Source organism: Merops nubicus, unplaced genomic scaffold, assembly GCF_000691845.1.
Source record: "Merops nubicus isolate BGI_N331 unplaced genomic scaffold, ASM69184v1 scaffold9673, whole genome shotgun sequence".
Classification (NCBI taxonomy): domain Eukaryota; kingdom Metazoa; phylum Chordata; class Aves; order Coraciiformes; family Meropidae; genus Merops; species Merops nubicus.
The window spans coordinates 58076-69233 of NW_008596881.1; positions in this window are offsets into that span (position 1 = coordinate 58076).

Below are 11158 nucleotides of genomic sequence, written 5' to 3' on the forward strand. Positions count from 1 at the left end.
TTAAATATTCTTAAGGTTGAGAGTTTAAAATCTACTCTATTGAATAAATGTTGCTTTTCTAATACAGACCAATTCTCAGTGCAGAATAATACCCAACTGGAGAGAAAACATCAGTATCATCAAAGCTTTAAGATATTCACAAAACTGAAGCTTTTTCTCATTTCCTACAGTATTACCTCTGAGAAGCTGTCTTTTTTCATAGCTTGTATTAACAAGCTGAGTACTTGCTAATGGAAATATTTAGCTGTATGAGAAGTGAACTAGAAATATAAAAAAACAATTCTAAACTTGGTGACAAGCTCTAATGAGGAGCTGGTTTTTGCTGATAATCTCAAAAGCTCTTACGACTCTATGTGTTTTTTTGGTACTTTTAGTTTCTCCTGAGTACTAAGACTAAAGTTAAACTATAGGAGAATATTCCAAGTTGCTGTGACTCTTTCCAACCCAAGAAAACTCAAGTAACTATCACGAATCTTTCCAGATGACTTGATAAGCAGGACAGCAGCTAAGTACACTAGGTGGCACCTGCTATAGTCACTGTTGTGTCTTACCATGCTATGTCTATATTAGCCTCTCTTAGCAGCAAATTTGTGTGTGGTCAATGACAGCTGGTATGAATCAACAAAAAATCAACTTATATTAGTGGAAGGGTCCTGCCTTTTAGACTTAGCAAAGCACAAACTTTGGATCCATCTCACACCATCGTTCTCTAACTGCTAGAGTACACTGTGTAGTTGCACCTCAGGCTGTTCATTTCCATTTTATTAACAATTAAATTAGACCCCCCTGAGAATGCAATGGGAAAGCTTACAAAGCTGAAAGGCATGCTGTGAGATGCTCCTCCAGCTTCAGCTCTTTCACACAGCCATGGTAATGGATGGTTGCCCTGGATTCAGCACCTCTATCTAAATAAATTGCATTTATGGATTCTCAGTACCATCACAGCCACACAATGTAGAAGGAAGAGCTTGTTCTTTATAAGCCACAGTCTCTCTCCTTCTCTTTCTTTTCACATAAAGACAACGAAGGAAGGCATTGCATAGTATTCAAACAATATATTGAATCTTTAAAGGCTAAAGTGAGTTTTCAAGGGCTCATGTGACATGTGTTCACCTGTCCACTTTTCCCCAGGCTGGCTTTGCTTTCCTCCATTTGTGGTCCTTGGACAGAACCCCAAACACTCCATGAAGACACATCCTTTTCTTAAGTGAAGAAATAGTCCCAATTGTTTCACCCAAAAATACAAATGTAAACCAGCAGCCCATGAAGATGCCAGTAACTGCAGCAGGGCCAGCTTCTGGCATACTTGCCTCTCCTGTACTCACTTTGTTCGGCTCCTTCTAAATTAGTGCTACCATCATTTGCATTTTGACCCCATGAGATGTTGGACCTGACAACTTACATAAATCATGATGTGGCCTTACATGTGATGCGACTACTACATCAAAATGCTGTCACTTACGTGGCTGCTTGGAGGGCTTTCCTGGCAGGGTAACTAACAGATCTGCGGGCAAATGGAGAATAAACAATTAACAGCTGTCCCTCAACTAGCTGGCAAAGGAAGTAGGCACCACATATAAAAATAAACTTGGTCTATTTCTCCCAAAATAAAGATGGAAAACTTAACAGATGAGGAAAATTATTCTATGAAAGCTTTTTTAATTAGACTTTTAGTGCTAAAACAATGTCTAAATAATGAAAGCCATCTGTTTCTGCTTTCCAGCTGGTAAGATTAATAAAAACTGCAATGCAGAAGACAAAAAAACTGTGGCTAAAAAAGAAGGGGAAGGGCAGGTCTCATTTAGTGTGTAGGGGTAGAAAACAGTGGATTGAATTCAAAAATGGTTGTATGTTTATTATTAGGTGGATATAAGAACATCTAAAGCTTTATTTACACTCTGATTTTGGTCATGGATGCAAGCTCATCTTGTGGAAATGATTTACACTGAAATGAGCTTAAGTAAGGGCTTGCTTGCATGGGGGATTAATGTGCTCTAATAAGGGAGTGAATTAGTAACATAGAAGCCTTCCTGTGCTGACCTGCTATGCAGATTCACAATGTAGAAATTAGATTTTACTGTACAAAAACCTTAAGTCTATACAGTTACACTTGGAAATTTTAAAGAAAATTAGTAAATAATATTTAGGTATGATGAGATAGGAGCAATCCATGTGTGCCAACTACCAAGCAATGCCAGCCAAGTTCCTTACAATTTCACTGATGGTCGGTGTAAGAGGTAATTTCAGTATGAAGCACCATCTAGTTTGAAATTGGGGCTTACTGAATGTCTTGTACATAGGAACTCTTGAATCAGCAAACAGAAGACTGCTGATATGCGGTAACTATAGTAGAGCTAGTGGTGGTCCATCAAAAAGAAACCCAAACCAACCAAAACCCCTCAAAAACCAAGCCCAAAACAAACACACACACACACACACACAAAAGCCACAAACAAACCAAAGAAAGAAACCCTTAAACAACAGCTTTGCTTGTTCTGGTTAACACTACTACATTACAACACCACACACTAAGTAGAGATTAATTTGGTCCTCAGAAAATCAAATCAAACCATGATCATCCACATGTGGAAAAGTTACTTTTCTTGTCAGTCTCCAGGCGACACTCTTCTTCCACAGCTCATTCCAATCAGTTCACACACCAAAGCCAGGAGCACTCAAACACATATTTATAACATGCATTTAATCAAAATGACAATTGATGTGGTAAACAGAACTGTAAATTTGATGCAATTCATCCAAAAGCAACAAACAAGAGCAGGAACAGCCAGTGCTGTGTACAACAGGAAAAACAGCAAAGGCAGCTGGGTACCAAAGTCAGACACCTGCTCCAGACCTAGGCAGGTATTTATCTAGACTGAGGTTGTAATTTTGTGGAAAAACCCTGAGAATTTTTTTTCTATAATAAAATATATATCTAGTTAATTCCATTCCAGTGGAATGGCATTAAATGCTTCTGGGTTGTTACTGAAATGAACAGCCAGTTGAAAAAAGCATTTAATATTTGACTTCAAGACTCATTTGAGTTAGGTATCCTTAAGATCTCATGTTTAGCACAGCCCCTGCTTTGACAAGATGCTTTCTTTCAGGCCCTTGATATATGTGCTTAAACTTCTTCTCATAGTTACAGATAATTTAATGGCACTTGACTGGGAGGATAGAAAAATCTCAAAAAACCCTAAAGAGAAAATCATCAAAACCTTCTCCAGTTCTCAATATCACGAAAATACACCAGTTAGATACTCAAGAAGGCAGACAAATCCAGTTGTTGACACATCCAGCCTTTTGAATCAATGTAAGCAAGGGAAATTAATGAGACACGCTACAAAAATTATTCACATAAGAATAACACATCAATCAGAAGTAAGCAATGAAAGTGAAAATAGTTAAAGATTTACTGTCTCCTTTTTATACAGCATATTTTAATCTCTCTGGAGATGAAAGAACTTTAAAATGTAAAGTCTATTGTGGAAAGCACGACACAACATTGTTTTCTATGTACATCTCAAGTCATATCAATGAAATCAGTGATAAAAGACACACTTGCTTTTCTGTACTAAATAAAATAAAAATTTAAAAGGAGACAACTATAAAAAAAACAGCCCAGCAGAAAAACAAGCTGGCTTATGTTCCAGCTTGAGTACTACCTGCACCTCTTGGGCAGGGGTTAGCAAACATGAGGGCTTGCTTGGAGTTTTACAAGTTATTCTACTGAGTGTGCCTGCACAGCCAGCCTTAAGTAACTAGCACGGGATTTTCCCTGTCTTAATCCAAATAACTGTAATAAAACCTTGAAGCAAAGGGTTTTTATTCCAAGAGCTGAAAATTTTAAAACATGATACCAAAGGCATTTCTGAGGGAATTTCTTGTTCAGTACTGGTGTACTTGTATAATTAAAAGAAGTAGCATCAACTAGGTCTTCACAACATTTTCCTCTACAGAAATATATGTTCTATTTAAATGCATCCAGACCTGGATGCATCTGACCTGTGAGCACAAAACCTAAAAGAACCAAATTCAGCTAGGGCTCAAGCGTTTTTGAAAAACAAGCAAATAAAAATTCACTGCCAGAAGCTGTTAATATTCAATTAAGTTGAGGGCTCAAGCCATCTGCCCTTTACCTCTCACAGGCTTGCAAACCAGCACAGCCAGTTCCTTAACAAGACCCTCCGAGACACTCACCATGTTGTTCCCTTTGCTACAAATATCTTTGAAATTACCTGATGCTATGTCCAAGTGCACCTCAAATTACAACACAAGCTAAGGCAGGCTGCCGGCTGAACAAATCTAATCAATGCTAACACTGCATCAACATTAGCTGGCCTGTTACAGCTCAATGCATATTTGCTTGGCCATGAACGAATGGATGACTGTTAGCACAGTGCAACCTCAAAGCAGTTAGCAGAAATCTCAGGATGTACTTTTAGGACATTACAGTATATTAAAGAAAAGCATGTGTTGTTAAAACATGGTATCGGGGTTATTTCCTACAATGTAAGAAATTTTGCAGTCTTATGGGACAAATATTTATACGTTACAGCAAATATTTAAGTTTTCATCTTACTATGCATAATACTTTCAGAGACTATTTTTCTCTCTCTCAGCATCTTACTGACAACTGTAGCTCCTCAATAATCACAGTTCACCGAAAAAAAATAACCCCCTGTCCCACCACTCGGTGGCGACAGTGCTCTGAAGTCGCTGGAGCTGCAACCCGTTGGTGTCTCATGACCTCTTCACCCGAGCTGCTCTCCCCTCTTCACCTCTTTCGAGCACCTGCAGCTCGTCCTGCTCCATTGTACTCACCCCAGCCTGCCATACGACTGCTGCTCCCATTTCCAGAATTTCCAAAAATTCCAAAAAAACGTTGCCATCACAGTTTGAAATTCTGATCTCTGCCAGTGGAGGTAACATCTTGCCCTGAGGTTGCAAAGAGCTTGAACATACCCTCTGGCTTCTGAACAGCAAGACCTCTACATTAAAACAAAAAGATAAAAGTCTTCCTTACTGTTGACAACAGAGTGAATCCTCCAGCAGCCACCTCTGGCTTCATGCATCTCCTACAGAATGAGATAGAATTCCTTCTGTTCATACTCTTCTCACTGCTCTGTTTCTCAGGACGGCCCACTCAGCTGCTGCCAGAGGATCTGTGTGTGGCAAGAAGCTAATAACTTATACTAATCCTATATAGTCTTTCTAATTATGCTTTTAAAAATACATATAGCTAATGTTTTTCCTCAGTATGGTCATTTGGTTCTTGCTGGATTCACTGCTCTATATTTTTTCTATTCTGTCACCTATGATGAAGTGTGGTGAATGATGACGTGTGGTGAATAACGAAGTACAATAATAAGAGTAGAAATACACTTCGTTAACTATTTCAGTGAAGTTTTATTTACAGTTTTTACTAGCTGCATGTAAAGAATTGTAATTTTACCGAAGAACTCGTTTCACTCTACATTTCCCTATTGATAAATAAACTGATTTTTTCTTCTGCAGGAAATACTCTGAGCAAAAGAACTGAAACCAGAGACATTCTTCACCAACTAGGGTGTATTTCCATATTTTCACAACAAATTTTGGTCATGGGTGGTAGGGTGGGGGTGGAGAGCAATTTAAAGCAACCCCCCAGCTTCTTGATGTCATTTACATCATTCCCTACATGTGCATTTAGGAACAGGAAAACTGCTAAGAGTAGTCAGGCCAGAGGCCCATCAACTCCCGTCTCTTACACCTAACAGTGTCTGGCAACAGATGCTTTTAGAGGGAGACCATGGGGAATACAGCAAGTGCCCATTCTCAGTCAGTTGACTTCAAGCACATTTGTGATATTAGTATGAACGCTGTAGCATTTAGCTTCTGTTTAGATCAAAGAAATGTCTAATCACTCTAAGCTGAGGATTATTCCCAGATAATACCTGTTTGCTTCTGTTTAATATTCCCCTGTGCATGAAAGGAGAGTATGCAGAAGGCAGAGCCAGACTCTTCCCAGAGGTGCACAATGAATGGACAAGAGGCAACAGACACAATCTGCAGCACAAACTTCTCAGTGAGATTGGTGAAGCACAGAAATGGGCCCAGAGAGGCTGCACAATTTTAGTCTACAGAGAATTTCAAAATGTTGATGTTAGCCCTGCTTGGAGCAGGAGGTGGGACTTGACAACCATCCTTCCAAACTAAAATATTCCAAGATGCCAGGAATAAAATCCTCCAAAACATACAGTTAAAAAATACAGGGTTAAGCCACAGGTAAAGAGAAATATTATTTTGGTTACCTGAAGACGGGTATGCTGTCTCAGTGAATTGAAAATCTCCCTGTCTACCTTCCTTTACTTTCACAAGGAACTGGGCACGGACAACAAAAGCCAAGTGAGCCTATGTGCATGTTTTGTACCCAGACAGCATAGACTAATTTCTAAAGATAATCCCTACAGGGATGGTATTTTTTTGTTTGTTTCTAGGAAGGCTGCAGTAAGTGCTCCACTCAATTTGTAACGGTTTCTCCTATTGTGGCTTTAAGTCCCACATGAAAAGACAGATTTCTAGTGTTTTTTAGGCACTTCACACCTATTGATTGCACTAGTGGCAATACACATACTCTTCTCCTGTGTTGTTGAAAATACTCTTTGATGTTTTTCTGCACTGTTTGATGCCAAGGTTTCTTGAAAAATCTATCTTTGGAATATTTTATGATTAATTCTAGAGAATATAACTGAATCACTGATACATATTTTAGTCCAATGGCCTATGCATTTTAGTCTGACAGACTCCCTCTATCTACTCTAAACATTCTGTTTAGAATAAAGCATCTAACCACCACAGGTAAAGGAGATAATGGAGATCACTCAGAAGAGAAGGAAATTAACAGGTGAGCTATATTCACCATGACCCACCTCTGCAGTGAAAGGCAAATCTTTATTGCCAAATGAAAGCATTTGACAGTAGCACAACTTCCCTTAATTCTCCAAAACAAGAGTAAAAAGCCTCACATCCTGGAAGGGGACCATTGCTTTTCTAGTCTCCTGGAGGGTGAGGCACTTACGAATTCCTACAGGAACGAGCAATCAATGTCGAATGAACAAATGGCAACTCCATTTGATTAACAAGCTACTGCCATGATGAAGGATTTATTTGAGAGGCAGATTGAAGCAGCACTGGCAAACTAACAAGGAACTGCAACACAGGCATAATATGAGAGAAACTACAGCAATCAAAAGACTCCCAGATTTATAAAATACTAAAATAACAGAGCATGCTTTGACACATTTGATGAGAATGGGTATCTGTATTAAAAGTAGCTTCTGTACCTCTCAGAAAACTTAATTATTTCATGGCAGTGCTCATCTTGGAGGAAGAAGCAATATCTCAAACAAAAGGCAGTGCCTTTGCTTTGGTCTGGAGAACCATCAAGACAACGTTGATATAGCAGTGAAGGAGCTTCATCCTTTTCCTGTTCTCTGTTCTGTGCAGCACACTGGAAACAAAGACCATGTAGTTGTTTTAATGTGGTCTATTGTTTTAATTCTGCTGACCACTTTTCAATACTCTACAAAAGGTAATAGAAGTTTTAGCACATCTATATTAGGAAATACCATCATCTTCTCAGCCTCACGATAATGCCCAGATATGGGATGCATTTGAAGCAACTCCTACATGGCCTTTCCAACATCAGCTTGGAACCATGAAGAAGTACCAGAGAAGAAAGTCTCAGCACAAAGCAGCCTCCTCTTCTGAGTTAAGGAGAAAGTGCCATTTTCCAAAAAGAGAAGCCTACAACCAGGATAGATTCAAATCTGGTTTTATTATGCCAAGTCATAAAGCCTCAGGGAATCCTCACAATTTTGTTTCTGCAGAGCCCTATCTCTCATCTCAGATAAAAAAATAACTCCTTCTGAACCTTTATTTTTAAAAAGCATCTAAGCAAGCCAGCAAAGCAATACGCACAGAGAGTCTCACAAACCAAACAAAATTAATTCTAACAAAACATTTTTTGTGTTTGAAGTCATGTTCATATCAGATTTAAGCCCACACTGGGGCTTTCTTAGTCCAACCAGCTCCAGAAAAGCATTGCACTAAAGAGCATCTCTCTACAGAAAAACAGATGAAGGGACAATCTGTTCAAAAGAGCTGTGGGGGTAAGAGAAATTTTATTTTTTTTCCACAAGTAAAGAGCCCACTGAAAACAGTTACTGAGAATTGTAAACTTGTGTTGAACTTTAACAGTCGTTTATTGCTGTTAGCTTTGTTGTGATCAAACATTAAACACTGAGCTAATAGGAGTTGAAAAGCAATTTCACAGCACCTGTGCAGGCATTATGGCTGAATATAAAATAATTCTATTGCAAATGGATCACCTAAGAGTCTTGAAGTATCTCATCCAGAACACTTTCAGGTTGCTACCTCATATGCTGTTGAGGAGGGACTGCAAACACTGCAGACCTTGCAGCTCTCCAGCACTTGACACAGCCTGCCCTCTGTCATCAGCTGCTTTAACTGAGTGACACTCACCTGCAGCAGCACCAGCAGAGTTTCCCAAAGCACCAGCTTTGTGGGCTCCCTGGTGCTCTTGCTGTCACTACTGTCCTTTGTTTTCTAACGCTCATGTTCTGTGCAATGGCCTACTGGAATCCCATGGAGGGAGGGGCATTTTACATCAGTGAGGGCATAGTAAGGCCAAGTTCACTCATTCTTTATGATGGTGAAGATTGAACCAGCTACATTATTTGAATATTAGCACATGTTTCAATATAGAAAACAGCAAAAGGTACCAGGTATCTAAGAAACTATGTACTTCTTTTTAAAAAATGGCAAGTAATAGATCACTAGAGTTATTGTCTGCAGAAAGTTCAATGGAAATATTTTGTGCTTTTTATATTTAAAACCCAAATAAATTTCCTGCACACTTGAAATCAAGTCCCTTTTCAGGCATTTCTAACTTAACAGGGCTCAAAGAAAGCATGCTCCTTCCTGTTGCTCTATCAGCCCTAGACTAGCTGTAACTCTTTAAATGTTGTTTGTTTCATCATCCACTCATCGTGGACTTGGCTTCCTCTAGCCAGTCATTTCACTGGCAGCACAGCTTTGCTGATGGCAGTCAGCAAATTTCCATAAGCATCAGGCACATATCCCCACCTGGCATCCAAGTCTTCTGGTCTGAAGACACTGAAATAAAAAGATGTACAAACTTCACATGCAGCTTTGGTAGATAATAGGACTTGAGACCTGCTCTCAAGCATTCACTTGCACCAGTATACTGAGATTTCCTACTCTTCAGGGCTCAGAGAGCTTGGCTTCTGTTGCAGCTGCCATGTCTTGCAATTCCACGTTTCTTGTTAGGTTTGCGTAACTTTGAGAAACTCTTGGGTGCATTGACACCAAAGGCTGGCTCATATCATCCGTAACACTGCTTTCTCATGCCCTGGTGGTTCAGGAATGTCATCAGAGGCATCTAATCACACGCAACAATATGCAGACACACGTTTCTATTGTGGCTCTGTTTTGGCGCATACAATGAATTCTACTTCAAACTCTGCTAGGCCAAGGACTGCTGGATGAAGCAGACCATCTTCAGCGTCACACTCTCTCTGCTGGCTGGCACCCCAGCACAATGGAAGTATAGGACATCCTGGGGGGCTAACATGCAACCTCTGAAGGCAGTCAACGCATAAAAAAAATCAGCTTTGAATTCCTTGACCAACTTACTGAGTTATATTTGCCCATATGAATGTTTTTGCATAGCTAAGTTTATGGCAAGAGAAAGAAATACCAAATGTGAACTAGTTGAAAATCTGGCGAGTATATAATGACAAGGAAGAGAACTTGGACTTCTTAGGAAACTTCAGAGAAAGTTTAACAGCAAAAATAACCCACACAGCCACCATGATAAAGATGTGATTAAAAAGACAAAATGGACTAGAAGTGAAGACCTTCAACAGTGCCAGAATGCACTCAGTGCATTTAAATAATGTGGAGTTTTGAGTTACGTGCTTAAACTCCTGTTCATTTGCCACTCATTTATTACTTGAGAGAACTCTATAAAAAGCTTGCCCAACTTTTTTCTTTCTGATCTATTCCAGGACAATGACTTGTTGCTATGAGATGACAGCCACAGCTTCCCTCCCAAGCTGGAGTTTCTCGCATACAATTCACATAACCCTTTCATTGCCACTCTTAAGACTAGAAAAAGAAATAAATTTTCTTGACAGAGTTCTCTGAATGCCAGGGCTAAGCTGGCTGAAGAAATTAAGTAAGTCCAGGCAAGTTACCAAAGATTTAGGAGGAAATCTTCTATCCTAAAATCTATACAAAATATTGTAATGGTGGAATTCAGGGTTATACAGAGACAGGGGCAGGGGATGGGGTATGAAGACAGGGTTACACAAATTCTTCTATCTCAGCCTTGTGCCTCAAATCATAGCTGGTTTCAAATGCACAATAAAATCATCTTTTCTTTATGAATATTTTCAACAACCCTAGCTAAACATATAAACAATTGACAAACCTTCCCACAGTCCTTCATTTAGGTCACTTTGTATTAATCAGCTCCACAAAAGGACAACAACTCTGAAATTTGCCTTAGGAACTTCATTGGAAAGTTTCCTGCTATTAATAATCAAATCACAACACGGTTTAATCCACAAAAATCTTGATGATGCACGGAGCACCATCATAAGCAATCACCTGCTACATCCTTCCCTGCACAGCCAGTTTTCCCATCAGCCAAAACTCCGAATCCATCTTAAAAATCTAAACAAAACAGCACAAAGAAAATACATTTCCCTTTGGTTCTGGGTCAGCTGCACAACAAATAAATCAAAATTCATTATATCGAAACTTCAGTAAGGTTTTTTTTCTTCCGTTTAAAGGAGAAGCAACCTATTTAAACCATCCCTTAGAAAACAAAGCAAAAAAACTCTCCCGCCCCTTCTCCCTGCCCAGCTCCCACTTTCTGAAGCCTCCCTCCTGGCACGTACTTTTGGAGTTCGGCCGACAGCATCTCCCTTCCCTCCGCACCCCCGCTCCGCGCAGGACTGCCGAGCAGCGGCTCATCCCGAGGAGGATTCGCCATCCCGGGCTCTGGAAAAGCCGCTGGCAAACGAACCCTCCTCCTCCTCCTCCGCCCCCCGCCTGGCAGCTCCGG